The sequence below is a fragment of the Stenella coeruleoalba genome (genome assembly GCF_951394435.1).
Source record: "Stenella coeruleoalba genome assembly, chromosome: 4".
Taxonomy (NCBI): domain Eukaryota; kingdom Metazoa; phylum Chordata; class Mammalia; order Artiodactyla; family Delphinidae; genus Stenella; species Stenella coeruleoalba.
The window spans coordinates 33,490,839-33,512,194 of record NC_137149.1 but is presented as its reverse complement, the minus strand read 5'-3'; the positions used below and the strand labels follow the sequence as shown (position 1 = coordinate 33,512,194).

Genomic DNA, 21,356 nt, shown 5'->3' with positions numbered 1-21,356 from the left:
AGAGAAATATATCTGTTGACGAATGTCTTCCATTTTACTCTTTCCTTCATGTTTCTAAGTAAAGAGAAATTTTAGATTTTGAAAGGTTAGTCAATTCAGCTGTTTTCAGTTAAGAACAGACTTAATTTATCCCAGAAAGTACAATCTATGTCATTAAAAAAAGTACATTCTAGGTACGAAAAATACATTCCAGTTATAAATGTCATGGAGATGTAATGTACAGCACGGTGTCTATAGTTAATAATACTGTATTGCATATTTGAACGTGGCCAAGAGAGTAGATCTTAAAAGTTCTCATCACAAGAAAAAAATTTTCTCTGTAACTATGTATGGTAAAAATGGTAACTAGACTTAGTGTAATGATCATTTTGCAATATATACAAATATGGAATCCTTAGGTTGTATACCTGAAGCTTGTATGTTATATGTCAATTGTACCTCAATAAAAATGTATGCATACTATACATAGCCAGCTGTCACTCCCTGTCATGAGGCAGAGAGCCGCAGAGGGTCAGTCCTTGTGAACTAATAGTCTATTGATGATGAAGGAAGCAGCCCGTAATGCATGGGCAAAATTGACATACCCTTGGTGATGACATTTTATGAATCCACAATTGGAAGATGCAGTTTATTATCTGTTGCAGCCTCATCTTTCACCACCACCCTGTTTTCCCCAGATTTGTATTCCAATTTTTTTGCTATCTTTAGATCCTTGCAAGTCCCTATATGATTTCTTGCCTCTGTGCCTTTGCAACTGCTGTTTTCTTGTCCCAGGGTCCCCAGAATTGTTATCAATTCTTTAAGCCAAATTTTTAATAGTAGCTGTTTTTGGCTGGTGAATTTTATAGTTGATTCTTTCATTTGTTTTTTAGTTTGGTTGGTTGGTTTTTCAAATTTTCTACCACTGGTATAAATCAATATATGTAACTTTTACAATCAGAAGACAGATTTAATTTGTTTATTCACATCTGTACTTTTACAGGGCATAACAGAGATTGCCAGAAGAAAAAAAATTGTGTAAAAGTACATTTTAAGTTAACTTCAGAGTGACAAATTGTATTGAATGTGAAGCTCAGGCAGGTCTTAAAAGTTCAGCACAGGGCTTCCCTGGTGGCGCAGTGGTTGAGAGTCCGCCTGCTGATGCAGGGGACACGGGTTTGTGCCCCGGTCCGGGAAGATCCCGCATGCCGCGGAGAGGCTAGGACCGTGAGCCATGGCCGCTGAGCCTGAGTGTCCGGAGCCTGTGCTCCGCAACAGGAGAGGCCACAACATTGAGAGGCCCGCGTACCACACACACACAAAAAGTTCAGCACGGGTATAGCTGTTCTTTCTCTGTTCTATTTCTTATATTTTTCTTCTGTTTAGTCTCTTGTGCTCAGCATATTTTATTTTAGCACTTCCCCACATATACCTTTTTGAGAATTACTTGCTTGACAAAAGTTAACTATTTGCCATTTATAATCTTAAAGATTCTATATTTATCTTGTCTCGGTTTCTTTATCTCTGGGATAAGGAAATTTTGTTGGATGATCTTTATGGGGCCATCTATCTCTAATATGCTATAGTATGATTTAAGGAGTTGTATTACTTTATAATTGTTCCCCCAGCCTTCATTTTCTACTTTCCTGCAGCCCACTCTTAACATTGCTGCCAGATTTATTTTCACAGTGTATAACTCTGATCAAATCTAACGGCTATTCTGGAATGGAAAAGACTAAAATGATAGTAGCTTTCTTCATGTGTTGGGATTATTATGGAATATGATTTATTAAAAGCCTACTAAATACTTGTTAAGCAAAAATATATTGACACGTTTTTGTGTCTGGTACGTTCTTAGAACTAGGGGTACGGAATTGATTTCAAATTTATGCATCTCACACTAAGGGGAAGTTCAAATCCTATAATTTTGTATTTAACCTTCATAGGGGATATATATGCTTGTCTTTCTAGTGTTAATATTCCTAATGCAGACTATGGACCTTCCAAACATAACATTCCCAGAATTCCCAACACCTCTCCATCACTGCCTGTTCGGAATGGTTTTCCTCCCTTTCTCACATATCTATTTATCTTTCAATACTCAGATGTGACCTACAAGGTTTTTCTCAACCTCTTCCTTTTCTTTTTATACAACATTACTTTTTTACCTTGTGCTATAATTTATTTAGGTGCATGTTTTCTTCTCCATTAGACTATCACCTTTGAGGGCAGTAAGTAGTTTAAGAGCATAGGCTTTAGGGTCAGACCAGGCTCTGTCATTTATCAGTTATGCCTAATTAGACAAGTTCATTGTTTTCTCTAAGCCTTAGTTTCCTCATCTGCAAAAGGGAGATGGTAATAATGACTTCTTTATAAGGTGATTAGTACCCTGCTGGGCATATTGATAAGTGTCCAATAAATTCAAGGCCTTCTTAATAACACCATTGTTATATTATATAATTAAAATTATGTTAATAATCCCTTCTTCTTCCCTGTGACCTCTTGCAAATAGCTAAGTGTCTAATGCATACTTTAGAAAAATTTTAATGAATGCTGTTGAATAAAGGCTTATAGAAACTCAGAAGAGGGAGTGATTAATTCTGATTGTGGGACTGAGGAACACTTGATTGCAATTGGCATTTGAACTTTCATGTCTGAGGTATGATTTTTACAGGAAGAAATGAGCAAAAAAGGGCATTTGAAGCCAAGACAATAACGTGCAATTTCAGAGAGAAGTGCAGTCTTAGCTTAACATTAATAATAGAACCTACTTCATAGGATTATTTTGGAGAATAAATGCATCTAAAAGTACTGGCATAGTAAGAATGCAGTAAGTATTAGCTGTTGTTTTAATAACCCATATATAGACTATATGTTAAATAACAAAAACTCATAAGTATATATGTATGTGTGTGATGCACGCATTCTTTCATATAAGCTTGAAGGGCTTCTATATGGCAACATTTCCTTAATATTTTTGTTTGCAATACCTGTTAGAAAGTAACAAGATAACATTTATTTTAAAATATTGTTTATTCCAGCTATAGATTATTCTTCCTGTTTGTTTGAGTTAGTGAGATAATAACTTTGCAAATGGCTTTTAAATTATCAGCTGTTAAGGATTATCATGCCATTGTTCCCCATTGGTTTGGCTAAATTTGAGAAAAAGCTATTTAAGTGACAGCTTACAACAGCTGTAACTGCATGATATGTGAAAACAATCAAGGGATATGTATTATGTGAAGCCCACGGTCACTTTATTTTAATTAAAATTGCCTTGAATTATAGTAACAGGATTTTTTTGGTTATAGTTTCTTTAAAACTTTTATTTTGATATACTTTCCAGACTTACAAAAGTTGCAATAATAGTACTAAGAATTCTCAAATACCCTTTATGCAATGTTAACATTTTGCCATATTTTCTTTATTCCTTCCTTCCTTCCTTTTTCTTTCTTTCTTCCTTTCTTTCTTTTTTCTTTTCTTTCTTTCTTTCTTTCTTTCTTCCTTCCTTCCTTCCTTCCTTCCTTCCTTCCTTCCTTCCTTTCTTTCTTTCTTTCTTTCTTTCTTTCTTTCTTTCTTTCTTTCTTTCTTTCTTTCTTTCTTTCTTTCTTTCTTTCTTTCTTTCTTTCTTTCTTTCTCTCTCTCTCTCCCTTTTACCCTTCTCTCTCTCACTCTCTCTGAACTATTTAAGGTGGTTGCAGGCATGATGCCCATTATTTACTCCTGAATACTTCAGAATATATTTTCTAAAAACAAGAAAACACCAGGACATTTTCTTAAATAACCAAAAAATAATCATCAAAATTAGAAAATTAACATTGATACAATATTACAGGTCTTATTCAGATTTTGCCATTTGTTCTAATAATGTTCTTTATAATAACAGAAAAATTCCATATTTTGGATTGCATTTAGTTGTCATATCTCTATCTCTCCTTTAATCTGGAACACTTCCTCAGTCTTAGTCTTTCTTGACCTTGAGAATTTTAAGAAACACAGGCCAGTTACTTTGAAGAAGGCACCTCAATCTGGATTTATCTGATGTTTTTTATGATTAGATTCAGGTGATGCAGTTTGAGGACGAATATCACAGAAGTGATATTATTTTCTTCTCAGTGCATCATGTGAAGAGGACACTAGAAATCTTAAAAGATGAATTTTAGTATGGAAAAGAAACACCATTATAATTCTTTAGAATATTTGCAAATTTATACTTCTCTATTTTTATTTCATATTTTTATTTTTTAGCCTATCAGTAAAGTGTTCAGTATTGTATAACACTCTCCCTGCAATGTTCTCTCTGTCAAATTATTGCAGTTTGTCAATTATATTTATTGTTAAGTGAAGGTAAATGCAGAGACTCTTTAGTAAGAAATTTAGTATCTATGGCAGTAAGTGATGACATGAATTTGAGATGAAACAGAATATTATGGCAAGTTTTGTTTGTCTGTTTGTTTTTGTCAGATATAGACAAAGAGCTTGAAGTAAGTGGTCTGAGAGATATATTTTTACCAAATTTTGTCACCAAAGTTTGAGGCCACTGACAGGGAAAGAATTGAGGCATCTCCTATTAATGTTCATTTAGTATTGGTTAGCTTTTCAAAGACGTTCAAGAGAAGTTGTATTCTGTTAGGTCAAAATTCATTTTAAATCAGCGGTGCTCTTTATATAGATAAATATGTAATACTCAGACTTTAAACCTGATCTTTCTTTTTTCCTTATTTTCCCCTCTACAGAGAAAAGAGTACTGCCTGAATACAAAAGCTGCTGCACAGATGTTGTATCTAATTACATGTTCCATATTGTTCCTTGCCAACAAATACATGTTAATAATAATGAATAATCAACCTTGCTTAACAAGGGCAGCACAAAATATGTTTCTGCCATTTCCCATGATGGATAGACCCAGGGTTGCTTCAGAGATGGTGTCCTCACCACATTGGTGGCCCATGGCTTATTAACAGCAACCTGCTCTAGATGATGAAGTGTGAAATTGATGGCTCTGCAGGGAATTTGATCTGAGCCTTTCAGACTAGGGAAGAGCTGTCTTATAATATTCAACTGCTGTGTTCACTGGCTCACTGGTTTCCCCTAAGGCCTCTCTTCATGATGCTCTGGAAAATTTTTCCTGGCTAGGTTAACATATGTGCTACTATGTCTGGCTAGCAACCAGATTGCTAGGTTAAAGCTAGGAAATTTTACTATGTCCTGTTCCCCAGCTGGTAACAAGAAGTCTGAGCCATATAAAAGCTGATTGGACAGAGAACAAGTGGATGAAATATTTGAGTGAGTCATTATGAGGGAGCGTAGTCTTCACCAAGGAAGATATTATAGACATCAGAGGAGAAAATGTACTGTTATCACCTCCTACCCTTTTTTAAAAAACATTTACAGATTAGTTTCTTAGTGATTCATACAGTTGACACAAGTCTGGACATTCTTTTTCAATAAGAAGGGTTAATTTATAATTTTTATTTCATTTATGAAGTTCAATCAAATTACAATAGATCAAATTACAGAGTAGTCTAAAAGTCAAGAGTCTAATAGTTATAATAATCCCTAAAATTCATTTCAAAATTTTTTGTTCTATTCTTACCCTGTTTACCCTATTATTTGAAAAGTCAAGATATTCTTTTTTTTTTGGCTGTGTTTGGTTCGTTCTTCAGGGCTTTGCGAGGGCTTTCTCTAGTTGCGGCAAGCGGGGGCCACTCTTCATCGCGGTGCACGGGCCTCTCACTATCACAGCCTCTCTTGTTGAGGAGCACAGGCTCCAGACGCGCAGGCTCAGTAGTTGTGGCTCATGGGCCTAGTTGCTCCGCGGATGTGGGATCTTCCCAGACCAGGGCTCGAACCCGTGTCCCCTGCATTGGCAGACAGATTCTCAACCACTGCACCACTAGGGAAGCCCAAGTCAAGATATTCTTATGTTACTGTAGTATTAGAAAAATTCCAGGGAGGCAGGAGAGAGACATGCAAGGTAAACTTAGTTTTCAATAGGCCTGAATTTAGAGTCATTTCCTAGGTGTATAATCTCAAGTAAATTACCTAATCTCTCCAAGCTTTAGTGCTCAGAGAATCATATTTATCTCACATCGATAAGTAAAATAGTATGTAAAGTATCTTGCCCAGTGCCTACCTCAACTTTCTCCTCTCACCCAGTACTTTAGTATTTTTGTTGAGACACAGAAAATGGAAAAGAAATGTTAACATTACCTGGTATTTTATTTTATCATGAGATTTCATTTTTCTTTGAACTTCTTAAATTTGATTTTCCTTTCTCTGAAACAAAAATAACTTTGTGGATCTATTAGCATTCTTAAGAAGTATTCTGCAGCAGAATAAAAGTAGAATAAGCAGGGAAAGGTGAAAATATTTCTTTTACTAAGGGAAGGAAGTACTAAAACACAAATGTATTTTTGGTAAGATGGTTAAAGATGAAATCTAAATTTTCAGATTTTTTTTGGTCATTTATGACCCTGTTTCTTGGTTTCTTAAACTATTTAAATTTTTCTTTGACAAGGAGAATACAGGTTTGGGGAAAGCAGCTATAAATCAAAATGCACCTTACACAGCTGTCAGAGATTGACTGACATGGTGCTGTTGTTCTGGAAGGTGTGTAGTATCTCAGTGGGGGGCAGTTCACATTCTGAAGCCCAGGGACTGTTCCCAGCAGGAACTGTTTTTCAGTAAGTTGCTTTGAAAGATGTTTTGCTTCATTTAAATGCCCTGTCAGAATAAACGTGCCACTTCTTATGCCCACCTTGTACTAGGTCAGCAACCTCTGTACTCTGATTGCCCCTGGCAACACTAAGCCATGCAGGTTAGCCTGCACAGGCAGGGTGATTGAAAGAAAAAAAAAAGGGAGAGAATATGAGGAACAGAGGAAGAGAAAGAGAAATAAAAAAGGAGACAGACAAATCTTTCATGGCTTCATAATACTTAGAAATTATGATTGCTTCAGAATTTTTAATAATCACCTCTGATCTCTTGTCTTAATAAATATACAAAGAATTTACTTCAGGTTTTTCATTTTAAGTTATATAAAAAGAATTATTGTGTTTTTGTTTGTATATTGTATATAAAAAGAAAAAACTGCACCCATTTAGCCTAACCTCAAGTAATTTTTTCTTTAACGTCAGTCATCTTGTTGCTAATAGCAACTGCGCCAGAACATAAGTCCACCTTATTTATACAGGGCACTTCTCACATTCTTTCTTTTTGTTTGAGATGGACGATTTGTTCGAATTTTGACCTTTCTTGCTCTTAGAGGCATAAGTTTGCACTGATTTATTTGGTTAAGACTGGATATTGCACCTGGTGTGGATAAGACTAGATTACATCTTCAGAAAATTGAACTTCTTTTTACCCTTTAGAACAAACAGCTTTCTGAAATAAATATGTTGGGTACAGTGTTAGCTTTTTTGTTTTTTATTTTTTTAACTTAACTCTGCTACCTAGAATCTTTTGGCTTTACGAAAAAGTAGTTTCCTTTTGCTTTATCGAAATGATATACACACTTTCTGAAACTTAATTTCTTGGTATGTTCTTGATAAAACTCAATGTTTTTTGGTAGTTGTTGGTATGTATGCTTTAAAACTTTTATTTTAATATAATTCAAACTTACAGAAAATTGCAAAAATAGTGCAAGAAATAACCAGATTCACCAGTTGTTTACATTTTGCCCCATTTGCTTTATCATTCATGCTCACTTCTCTCTCTCTCTCTCTCTCTCTCTCTCTCTCTCTCTCGCTCCCTCCTCTAGTTCTCTCTATATGTGTATCTGTGTGTATACATATGTGTGTATACATATGTATTTTTTTGAACCAGTTAAAAGTAAGTTGTAGATGTTTTGCCCATTTTTATATAACCCATTCTCTTATGTAACCACAGTACAATGATCAAAATCAGCAATTTTTATGCTGATACCATATTATTATCTCCATAGTCTATATTCAAATTACATCAATTGTCCCAATAATGTCTTTTATATTTATTTTTTATCTGGTTCAGAATGTAGTCCAGGATCATATTGTATTTAGGTTGTGAGTTTCTTTAGTTTCCTTTAAGCTGGAATGATTACTAGGCTTTTCTTTGTTATTTATGACCTTGACATTTTTTTTGACCAGACAAGTTATTTTGAAGAATATTTCCATGAATTTTGGTTTGTTTGACACTTCGTCATAATTAGATTCAGGTTATAGATTTGGGGCAGAAATACCACAGAAGTGATAGGCACAGAAAAGGCACATGATGTCAGTTTATCCCATTATTGGTAATGGTGATGTTGGTTACCTGGGTTAAAATGGCACATGCAGGTATCTCTACTATAAAGTTACTATTTTTTAACAAATAATTTGTGGGGAAGTACTTTGTGATTATGTATCTTGTTCCTCATCACATTTCATTTAGCATCCATTAATGATTCTTGCCTGAATCAATTACTATTAATTACTATAATGTTTACAAAATGGTGGTTTTCTAACCTTCATCATTCCTTCTATATTTATTAGTTGGCAAACTAAGGAAAAATTTTCCCTTCTCCCCCATTCATTTGTTTATTTATTATTCTCTATATCAGTATAGATTTCTGGATTCCTATTTTTTTTTTTTAATTTTTATTTATTTACTTTTGGCTGTGTTGGGCCTTCGTTGCTGTGTGAGGGCTTTCTCTAGTTGCGGGGAGCAGGGGCCACTCTTCATCTCATCGTGGTGCGCGGGCCTCTCACTGTCGCGGCCTCTCTTGCTGCGGAGCACAGGCTCTGGACGCGCAGGCTCAGCGGCCATGGCTCATGGGCCCAGCTGCTCCATGGCATGTGGGACCTTCCCAGACCAGGGCTCGAACCCGTGTCCTCTGCATTGGCAGGCAGACTCTCAACCACTGCGCCACCAGGGAAGCCCAGGATTCCTATTTTTTCAATGGGTTACACTCCATTACTATTATTATTGACTTTGATACTCAAACTGTCCCAGGTTTGACCAGTAGGCACCCTTCAAACTGACTCCTACATCCTTTTGACATGTTTCCATCATTCTTTGAGCACTTCATTAATTTCCAGCACAACTAAATATTCCAAGATCATCATCTTGTCATTTTCCTGACCTAACCCTGGAAGGAGCCTATATTCTGAGATCTGCTTACTACGTATAATAATTGAAACTGGGATGCTACTGCTTCTAGGCCTTCTCAGTGGCCACAGCTAGGATATAGGTGTGTCAGTTTATGTGTGTGCTACATCTAACAGATGCACTTCAGGTTCTAACCCAGCAGCAGGGAATTCATTCTAGTTCTCTCACGTTTGGATTTCTTCTCTATGTTTATATTTGCTTTCTCCAACAGTAAGAAACCCGAGAATGCTATTATTCTTAATATATTTAGTCATTTGCTCAATTGTAGAATACACAGAATGTAGTTTCAAAGTTGCTAACCCATAACACTTTTAAAACAAACCTACTATAAAGTCATCACATGAAATTAAGAAACAGACCAATATCTCTTGAGTATAGATGTGAAAATTTTCAGAATATTAGCTAACCAAATTCAGCAGCAGAGTTTAAAAAGAATTACGTACCATAATCAAATGGGATTTACCACCCCCCCCACCCCACCCCACACCACCCCAAGAAGGCAAGGTTGGTTTAACATCCAAAAGTCAGTGGATGTAATACACTATATCAAGAGAACACAGGACACTTATTTATATCAGTGTTCATCATGGAGTCTTATTCAATGGAGTATACTCCATTATTGTCATAATTTACTTCGACATTCAAATTGTCCCAATACATACACACAAAAAGGCATTGGACAAAATCCAACACGCTTTCATGATAAAAACACTCAACAAACTAGAGGAAAAAAAGGAACTCCATTAACCTGTTAAAAGACATCCACAAAAAACCTGCAATTAACATCATATTTAATGGTGAACGTCTTGAATGCTTTTTCCCTAAGATCAGGAACAAGACAAGGATGTCTTCCCTTTCCAGAACAATTAGGAAGAGAAAGAACTAAAGAGACATCCAAATTGGAAAGGAAGAAGGAAAACTATCTCTGTTTGGAGATGGCATGATTTTATATATAGAAAACCTTAAGAAATCCACTAAAAGACTATTAGAACTAGTAAGTGAATTTGCCAGTGTTTCAGGGTATAAAAGCTATATACAAAAGTTAGTTATTCTTTTATATACTAGCAATGAATAATTTGAAAATGAAATCAAGAAAGCAGTTCCATTTACTATACCATCAAAAAGAATTAAAAAGAAAAACCTACATCAAACCATATTCAAAAACTAACTCAAAATGGAGCGATGGTATAAAAGTAAAACCTAAAACTATAAAACTCTTCGTAGAAAACATAGACATAAATATTTGTGATCCTGAATTACACAGAGCCTTCTAAAATACAACACCAAAATCAGAAGCAGCGAAAGAAAAAAATAAATTGAACATAATCAAAAGTTTAAAATGTGTATGCTTCTAAAAATATCATCAAAAAAGTAGAAAGACGGCCCGTATAATGGGAGAATATTCTTGCAAGTAATATATCTGATAGGGGACTTGTAGCTAGAATATGCAAATGATAAAAAGACAAATACCCAATTAAAAATGGGCAAAGAAACAAATAGGCAAAGGATCTGAGTAGATATTTCTTCAGACAAGGTATATAGATCAACAATAGCACATGAAAATATGCTTAACATCACTAGCCATAAGGGAAATGCAAATTAAGACCACAATGAGCTACCACTTGCCACCTAACAGAATGGCTACAAACAAAAATGACACATAATAGCATATATTGGTGAGTATATGGATAAATTGGCATCTTCGTACACCACTGTTGGGAATGTGAAATGGTGCAACCCCTCTGGTAAGCAGTTTGGCCGTTCCTCAAAAGGTTAAACAAGATAATATGACCTAGCAATTCTACTCTTACGTCTATATTCAAGGGAAATGAAAACATATTTACATAAAAATGTATGCAATGAATGTTCATGTGTGTGACATATGTGATATATGGATTAGCAGTGATATATTTAGGTAACTTATAAATATTGAGAACTGGAGACATGCTCAAAATATTTTTTTACTGATAAGGAATAAATAAGTGTTCAAAAAAGCTTAGAGACCGTGGCCTTAGAGCAACAGTTCTCATACATTTGCATGCATCACACCCAGTAGAAATGTCTGTTGAAACACAGATTTCTGGGCCACATCCCCAGAGTTTCTAATTCAGTAGGTCTAGGATGGGGCCTGAAAGTTTGCATCTAACTGATTTCCAGGTGATGCCAGTACTTCTGGTGCAGGGGTCATTCTTTGAGAACTTAGTTGTCCTTCTTATTCTAAAGCTTACCTAGGAGGCTTGTTAAAGTATGGCTTTTCAGACCCCGTCCCTAGAAATTATGAATCATTAGGCGAGGTTTGGCTTCAGATTTTGCATTAACAGTGACAATAGGTGATTCTGATTCCGTAGGCCTGAGGATCATCACTTTTTGAGAAATACTGCTTTGGGGCTTGCAGAGTAGAGTGGTGGGATGTCAGGTGTCAGGCAGGAAGGAGCAGCACTGTCCCTTTTGTGAATTGGCAAACTGTTCTTCAGATACTCTCTTGGGCTAGGAATAAGTTCAGAGTCAGGAAAATTCTCTTTAGCTTTCCTTTTAAAGGACCTTGATAGAAAAGACATGAGTGAGTGTAAAGCATTCAATAAAGGAGAAATATTTAGGGGCTTCCCTGGTGGTGCAGTGGTTGGGAGTCCGCCTGCCGATGCAGGGGACACGGGTTTGTGCCCCGTTCCGGGAAGATCCCACATGCTGCGGAGCGGCTGGGCCTGTGAGCCATGGCCGCTGAGCCTGCGTGTCTGGAGCCTGTGCTCCGCAACGGGAGAGGCCACAACAGTGAGAGGCCCGCATACCGGAAAAAAAAAAAAAAAAAGTAGAAATATTTAGAAGCTTTTCTTTTTCCTTGCAAGCTAGATTTATACTTAAGTTTTATTTGCAAACGCTTTTTCAAGACTGTGGATATTATGTAAAGTACCTTTTTTGTACCATTATTACATATATTTACAACTGTTTCTTTTCATTAGATACATTTATTGACTAAAAAAACTGGCAAAATGAAAGGAAAAAAATATTCATCCTGATCTCACTAACACTGTAAAACTTCTGAATTTCTTGGCAGTTCTTTTTTTTTTTTAAATGCAGAGTTGTTGTTATTTGATTTCTTGGTGTCTTTACTTTGTATTAGTGATGATACTGTATATGCAGCTTTGTTTCCTTTTCTCCCTCTGAATTATTTGTCATAAATAATTTCCCTATGGTTTTGTGAAGACTTTATAAGTATGACCTATTGAATTATAGCTGTATCACCATTTATTTTACATTTTTAGATATTTAGGAGTTACAGTTCATACATTTTCATTAGACCCATAGAATATTATAATTGGAACTTTCAACTTTCCCATTTTACAGATAATTTAAGTGACTTTCCCAAAGTCACAAAGTTAAAAAGTGGTGGAGGTGGTGCTAAAACCTATTTCCTCACTTCTATGCTACTGATTATTCCAGTGTTATGCTGTGTACTTTAAAATTGACTAGAAATAGCATTAAATTTAAATTCACCGTTTGCTAGTTGTTTTCTGTCTGTCCCATTTGGTAGTTGTTTCTTTTTTCCTTTTTTTTCAACCTGCTTTGGGATATTTTGAGTATTTTTTATGGTTCCATTTTTATCTTCACTGTTGATTGTTCTATCCCACTTTTAAAAAAATTTTAGTAGTTTTCCTAAGGTTTAAAATACACATCTTTAGTTTATTGTAGTCTCTCTGCAAATACTTTTTTCAAAAAGTACTTTAGAATAAAATAAATTCAGGCACATAACAAATATATCTTATTGATTTAGCATAGATAGATGTGACATTTTCTACATTATTGACTTAATAATAAAGTAAATGTATTTCTCATATCATTCCCGATTTTTTTTTAATACAAAGGCTAACAAACCTGCTTTGTTCCTTAATCCAATTTCTGAAGTGGACAAATGTGAATTTTGGAATATTTAATTAGCCTTTATAGTCATATCCATTAACAATGCATACTTTATAAGAAAAGGTTTTTTCAAGTTTTTCTTCTTAACTGCAGTATTGCTAAGTAGACTTGGGACCATAGCATGCCCAAAGGCAAATAAACGAATCTTGAATCTTACTTTAAAACTATCGTGGATTTTTAAACTATGAATTTTACTATAAGGACATGAAACTGGAGTTTGTGTGTCTATATGTGATTTCTCTATGCATTTGCTATCAACATAATATGTTCATTGAAGCAGAGCTATAAAGGGACTCAAAAAAAAATCACTAAACTTTTTTTAACAGAGAAGAAAACAGAGACTGTACTAGTTATTTATTGCTGCATCCCAAAATTTAGTGGCTTAAAACCGGTAACATTTACTGGTGTTATCTCACAATTTCTTTGGTTTAGGAACCCTGATGGAACGTAGCTGGGTCTTCAGGCTTAGAACTTCTCACAGGCTGCAGTCACCATGTCAATTAGGCTGTGGTCTCAACTTGGAGACGTTTCACTTCCTTACCCATTTGTATGTCTGTTGGCAGGATTCAGTTCTCAAGTACTACTGGAATGAGGGATCACTGACTTTTGACCTTATTTCCCATAGGCTTCTCCATAGGACAGCTCACAGCATGGCATCTGGCTTCTCTCAGAGTGAGCCAGAAAGAAAGCAAGCTAAAGAGAGAAATCACAGTCTTCTTATGACTTAAGTATTGAAGTAACATCCCGTCACCTTTACTGTATTCTGTTCATTAGGAGTGAATCACTAGTTTCAGCCCACAATCAAGGGGAGGGGATTGCACAAAGGTGTGAATATTGGGAGGGGTGATCATAGAGAGCCATCTTGGAAGCTGCCTCCCAATACAGATCCAGAGAAGTGAAGTATCCAAAGTCATACATACAGTTTCTTAGTGGCAAAGTAGGGTCAGCTTTCTGATTTCTCAATTCCCAGTCCACTATGCTTTTGCATTTTAGTCATTGAAAAGGAGTTGATGACATAACTCTTTCTCTTTGAGAAGAGATGACTTTTAATTTCCCCAGCTCATGAGATTACTTATAATATTGCAGTAGGGGAAGGATGCAGAGAGGGAAGCATAGCATAATATTACTAATTTTGCTTTCTACTCAATGGAAATCATGCCAAGTTTAGAAGCAAGGTTGTAAGGGAGAACTTAGAGATCTCCCAACTAAGCCTTCAAAATATGCAGCTAGACCCATATTTCTTAATTGGGCACTTCTATAATAGGCTCACATTTTAAAAGAAAATGATTGATGAGAACATTAGTATGCTCCGCAAGTCCTTACATAAATTACAGTACTAATACAATATATTATAGGCAAGTAGTGGTGTTAATAAGATTTAAAAATATGAAAGGCATCAATAATAGTGTGCTTGGGTCCGTTGGTGCTATTGCCATCAAATGCTGAGGAATAACCTTATAGCGTGCCAGGGGTTGGAGTACAAAGGAGGACACCCCCAATTTGTGATTTGTAGAATAGATGCGTTAAAAAATAAGCAAGACAAATTATCGCTACTGCTGCCTTCTTAATGTTATGTTCTTAGAGCAGTTGTTAGTTCCAGAGGAAGTGATAAGAATCAACATCCAGTCAAACTTACTGTTTTATCACTGTAGTAAAGCATGGCTAGCTAATATACACCTAGCAAACAAGGATTTGTTATGTCTCTCTCAAGTACTTGAGTTTTTTTTTTTATGGTCTAAAATACAATCCATAACAAAAATAGAAGACAGACATTCCTCTGTTATAGATTGTGAAGACTGCTAAGAAAAAAAGAACAAGGAATGTTAAGATATAGAACTTGCTTGGTTATTAATGAGTAAAACATGTTTTTTTAAAAAGATGCTTTGAATGACCCCCTCTTGTCACTGATATATCTCAATGCAAAAATTACTTCTTCAGAGAGGTATTTCTTGACCACCCAGTCTAAACTTACTCCTTCCCTGTTACTGTCATTATCAGGTTATCCCGTGTAATTGTTCATAGCACTTACCTATTTTTAAAAATTGTCTATTATGAGACCAGATACTTTTTCTATCTCATTCACAACTGGATTCCAAGAATTTAAAATACTACCTGGAATATAGTAGATATTTAATACTTATTTGTTGAATACAGTATTCCAAACACATACAGCAAAAGAATATGTATATCAGAGTTTTCCAAACTTTCACCTTTAGAGTGCCTATAGTTTTTTTCACAGCACCCCTAGACCAATGAAATTAATGAGCATGATTTACAGTTAAAACTGTGAACTATCTCATCTAGTAATTTGTGTGGTATCCAATAGATGTTCAGTATAACTGTGTTTCCTTCAAAAATTTAAAATATCCTACAATACTGCTGTAAGTTCACTATAGCTCCCTGGGGAACCATAGTCTAAAATGATTCATCTCATTTTTTAATGCCATAAATTGAAAGTTTGGATGTCCAGGAAAGAGGCTCAGTCTATTCCTATGAATACATGCAGTACAGAGAGCATCAGAGTCATTACCAGATCAGGGTCTGATGCATCGACTTAGAAGAATCAATCATAGTAAATACCTAAGTAATTAGAATCGGGGCACGTTAAATAATTCTAGAGCAGAGTCAGGCTGCTAAACAACTCAAGAACCTCTAAGGTCAGATCTAGAAGTGGGTGAAATATCATAATTCAGAGTATTGATAGGTAGATGTGTAAACTCACTGGCCTTTGTATAATAAAAAGACTTCTGGGCTAATTCTGCTGTTTTTCAATCAGCAGCTGAGAAGATGGCGTAGCACTTCACCTCCTAATGGATCCTCTCTTCTCTGGCTCTTTTTGGGTATTTCCCAAGATTCTGCATAGGATCTTCCTTTGTGACGAGGATTAAGATAGATACAGATTACAATTGTTTACAAAACATAGAATTAAATAGTTTATATTTCTAAACACTCTACAATACCAAGTGCATTTCAAGATATTTTTTGCCTCTCTTTGATTTTCAGTTTTAATAAAATGTCAAATAAATATTCAGCTTTGTACTGAAAGCACTTTAAGCTATTTATAGTTTCATTTCTTTCCCTTCTAATTGCTGGAGTCTTTAACAGTTAGTGTATATCTTAATAATTGTGTTAACTTATCTATATGAACTTAGGTTAATGTATATCTTAATTTTTCTAAGAATAAAATATGACTTATAAGTATGTAGTATTTTAAAGATTCAACTGCACTGAGTCAAGGCAAGTGAAATAATCTTAACCCTTTCCCAAAGAGTCAAGTGATAAATGTATTTTAGCTAGGAAAAAAAAACTTCCCAAATTAGAATTTTCAGATAGACACACACTGGTGTAGTAGAAAAAACATAGTAGAAGACAGAAAATCCATGTCCTACCCCAGCTCTGTGCTCATTAGTGGCATAACCTTGGGCATGGCTGTAAACTTGCATAATTTTTCTCATTTGTAAAAATCAGAATAGTTTTCCTACCTTGGTTACTTCACAGTATTGTTGTAATAATTTTTTAAAAGTTGCACCTGTGTTGTACAAAGGACATAGAATATGAACTCAGAAGAATTTGATATTGATACATGACATTCTTTTCCATTTATTCACTGTGTGGTTCAGCCTAGCCATTTTCTCTCTCTTAGTCTTGGTTTCATACCTGTAAAATGAACATGCTAATAGTATCCTCATAGAATTATTGGGAATATCAAACAAGATAATGCTTTTAGTATCAAAATTGTAGTCTGAGTACAAAATATTATTATCATATTGAGGAGAGTTTCCCTGCACTGAAAATGACATTGGGCCAGATGACCCATAGGATCCTTTGTAAATCTCTTTTAGATAAATGATCTACATAATATCGCAATATTATGATCTACATAATATGGCAATATTTTTATACTTATGAATCTTTTCTGCTAGAAGGAAACTTAAAAATCATCTCCTTAAATGTCCTCTCCGTTATTCTCATTATAATGGCACTCAGCCCAGGAGTCAGTTTTATGTACAAAGGTGAAACAATCACACTAAAAACAGCTTGTTTTTATGAACAAGAAAAGCCTACAGTTTTCATGACATAAAGCTTTTAAATACTGGGATCATTGAGATAATAAAATCTGTAATCTTAATGTATATAAATTTAAATTAAAATTGGTTAAAATAGGCAAGCTTATGGTGAACACTTTTTATAAAAGCATAAGAACAGTACTGATATGTATTAAAATCTTACTATATGCTAGGCTTTATAATTGTTAGCAAATTCTTAACCCTCTTCTAATCAGCCACCACCAATTAATTGGAGTTGAAACATCCCTAACTTGTAACAACCTATAATAGTAAGATGCCTGCTAGTTTATTTAGCATACATGACACTGTAATTTAACAAGATCTTAATAAGGGTTCCTTGTGTTCTGTTAGCTTATTTTCTAAATTCTATCTCTAATCAAAATGTATTCAAGCAAACAAATATATTTTGAATGTTTTTCTTACATGGACAGGTTCCTGGCCATTCCTCTTTCTACCTACCTTGTAGCTTGGTAAAATACAGCAAGAAAAGATGTGGAAAGGTTGGAAAGTAGCAGCTTTCTTCCACATATCTCTTTATACTTAGAAATTCAGAGCTCTTGTCCCCAGCCCCAGTTTTTTGAGAGAATCTCTGAATAAGATCTCCATTGTCATCCTCTGGAGGACAAAGAATTTAATAACGCTTCGTTTAAGATTTTGCCTTGATTTCTTCTCTAAATGATAAATTAGTTGGATGCCAACTGATTTAACAAATTAGAACTGGAAGAGTAAATAATTAGAAAGCGTGAGTGGCAACAGCAAGAGATGTTATTGTCAGTAGGTTCTTCTTAGCAGTATAATCTACTTTTATGAAATCAGTCAGAAGTATCTAGAAGGAAAATGAATAGGTAAAGCTAGCCACTTTTGTGAGGAAAAAAAAGAAATAAGAGAATGGGTAACTGTTATAGAATAAAAGATGTAAGAGACATATTGACTTAATCAGTAAAGAACTCATTTCAATCTTGATTCAAGTAAATAAATTGCAAAAATACATCTTTGAGAGAGTTGAGGAATTTGCACTCAAACTGGGTATTAGGTGATATTAAGAAATTATTGCTAATTTTGGGGGGTATGATACCATGAATATGTTAGAAAAAAGAAGGCCCTTATCTGTTAGAGATACATACTGAAATATTTAGAAGTAAAATAATATGATTGTCTGGAACTTTCTTTAAAATTGCCTCAGGGGGGCTTCCCTGGTGGCGTAGTGGTTGAGAATCCGCCTGCCGATGCAGGGGACATGGGTTCGTGCCCCGGTCGGGGAAGATCCCACATGCCGCGGAGCGGCTGGGCCCGTGAGCCATGGCCGCTGAGCCTGCGCGTCCGGAGCCTGTGCTCTGCAACGGGAGAGGCCACAACAGTGACAGGCCCGCATACTGCAAAAAAAAAAAAAAAAAAAAAAAATTGCCTCAGGGGGAAAATTCAGGTTGGAGGTAGATAAAACAAGATTTGCAAAATTGTGCTATTTATTGAAGCTGGGTTATAGAATTTCATTATACTGTGCTGTCTACTTTTGTATATGTTTTTAAATTCTCGTTTCTATTTTTTTTTTAATTGAGAAACAATGTTAGCCACTTTCTCCCAGCAAAAAATTTATCATGGTTGTTGGTGGTTATTAGTTGCAAAGTTAATTATACCACTGGACGATTTCAGAGTTAGAGTCTCACCTCAGATTTTCTGTAGCATTCTTTGGTAGAAGATGTCTGGTTTTTCTTTGACAACCGCATATTTCTTGGTAGAGAACAGGACCAAAATCCTTATATGAAGATGTCCTCCTATCTATTTAGTTTCCAAAACCTGTCTCTGTGTGTAATCTTTATATCTTCAAGTTTAATTTTGAAAAAAATAGGACAAAATAGAGAATAGGCAAAATCATGGTTAACGTGGGGAAGTAAAAGCAAGAACAGATGGGAATGCATGGTGAGAGGGAATTATAGTGCCCAAAGTATCACTGACTGGAACCAGATGTGACTGTATTTTCAGGTGAGAAAATTCTCATGAGGGGGTAATTTCCTATGTGGTAAAGCTGTAGACGCATGATAAAGATATTGTGGAAGATGTTACTCAAGACCTTCAGTCAACCCAAAAATTAAACTTAGCTGCTATTTTATATCCTTTCCAAAGGAAATATTTTCTTTTTTAAAAAAATATCTTAGGTTTAATTTTAATATTGTGAAAGTGACATAGTAATATAACAGGAAGCTTTTAGAAAAGAGAAAACTATATAAACCAAACAACTGATATCATTTGTGTATCACTCTTTCCAGTCTTTTTATCTGCATGTGATGTAGTCATACAGACAAAATACATGTTGTGATTTTTTTCACTTATAGTTATTTCATTTGCATCTTCCAAACGCTTTTTAAATCTCTTGCAATCTCACAGACTTTCTGAAAAGTACATTTATTCATGAGTACAGTGACAAACGACTATCAGACATATTCTCAGAAGTCCTAATTATGATTTGGCCTTTAAAAAATAGTTAACCATTAGTTTTTTAGTTCATTTCAATATATTTTATTAGGACTAACTCTTATACCCGAATAATGTAAAATATATTTCCTTAACTGGGTATGTGCAAGAGTGGTTTTGATCAAAGAACATGAAAATCTATGGAATCACACTCTGTTTTGTGCACCAAGACTTGTGCCTTGCTTGAAGCATCTGCTTCTTTGGCTGAACTATAGTTAGAAAGATTTCATTCCAGTACTCTTAGGTGAGATAAAATTTGAATATATTATATGGTTCAAATGCCTTGCTTTCCACCCTAGGATATCACTGAAATCAGTGGTATGATACACAATTCAGTGACCCAAGTCTGAGATTTGCCTTGATAAACTCTGAGTAAGAAGATAAATTCTCTGTGGAAGCAACCACTTTACTTTCTATGTTGAAGACAGACAATTGTGCATCTCATCGTTGGAGCATTACTTATTCATAGTTGTAAGAAGAACCCTGCTGAGCCACTATAAATATTTAAGTAGTTATCACTACCAAAGAAGATACAAAAGAGGAAGTAGGAATTACAATGGGAAAAATTAAAGACAGAATTATTTGTGTTTTGATTCTAAGTTGGCTCTAACACATGAGAGGTTCAGCTCCCTTCCCAAGCCTGAGCTAGGCTCACAATGGGGCTGGTAATCGGTTACCTTGTAAGACTGCTGTGAGGATGACATGAGATAATGTACTTAAAACACACAGCTCGGGCTTCCCTGGTGGCGCAGTGGTTGAGAGTCCGCCTGCCCATGCAGGGGACATGGGTTCGTGCCCCGGTCCGGGAAGATCCCACATGCCGCGGAGCGGCTGGGCCCGTGAGCCATGGCCACTGAGCCTGCGCTGCCGGAGCCTGTGCTCCGCAGCGGGAGAGGCCACAACAGTGAGAGGCCCGCGTACCGCAAAAAAAAAAAACAAACCAAAAAAACCACACAGCTCTTGGCACACAGTGAATGCTAGAGAAATGGTAGCTGTTATGCTTGATTCCCTCCTTCCCCTCATTTCACTCTACCCCTATCCATTTAATCACTACGTCTTATGGTTGGGTTGTTTTTTGAGTTATATCTCTGAAATTTCTTTCACACCCTGTGTCCTCTGTCACTGCCCTGTTAAAGGCCATCATTGTCTCTCAGACGGTTTACTGCAAGAGGCTACTAATAGGTCTCACTGCCTGTAGTCCATTCTCTACTTCACATCTAGAATGATCACAAAGCTGGATATGTCATTCCTGTGCTTTAAAATTCTTCAGTGCCTTTAGACAAAGTCCTACTTCCTTAACATGGCTTGTGTATTGCTGCTGCCTAACTCTCGCCATTCTCCCGAACTCTCTGCTTTACCTGTGCTGCACTGTTTTCAGCTCCACTGCCTGAAACATTCCTCCTCCCCCTTCACCCTATCTTTAAGTGTTGGTTCTCCTAAGAGCTCCCTTTGTTCTAAGTAATATAGATTTTAATTATGTTTATTTCTCAGTGCTTTATCCTCCCCAAAACTGTTTTAAGTTCCTTGATCAGGGACAATGTCTGTCTTGTTGGTTAGGAGCTTTATAAATATTGGAAGGGAAAAGTAACAGGGGGAAAGGAGGAGAGAGAGAGAAAAAAACAACAGAATTCTTTCTAACACATGCACTATTTTTGTGTTGTTGAGTTGAATTGAGTTGCAAAAAATTTTGCCTTTATGTTAAATTCAACTTCTATTTTTGCATATGCTTTTCCTAATACCATACTTATATTTTTACATGCATAATTAAGGGGAGGTGCTTTACAATGTATAGCTTCTATC

At 35.6% G+C, this 21,356-nt stretch overlaps 1 protein-coding gene across 3 annotated transcripts in view; it reads left to right on the top strand.

The window, feature by feature from the left end:
- GSTCD (glutathione S-transferase C-terminal domain containing) overlaps nt 1–21,356 on the top strand; it is a 130,558-nt gene that overhangs the window by 47,307 nt on the left and 61,895 nt on the right. The gene's annotated exons all lie outside the window — the stretch shown is intronic.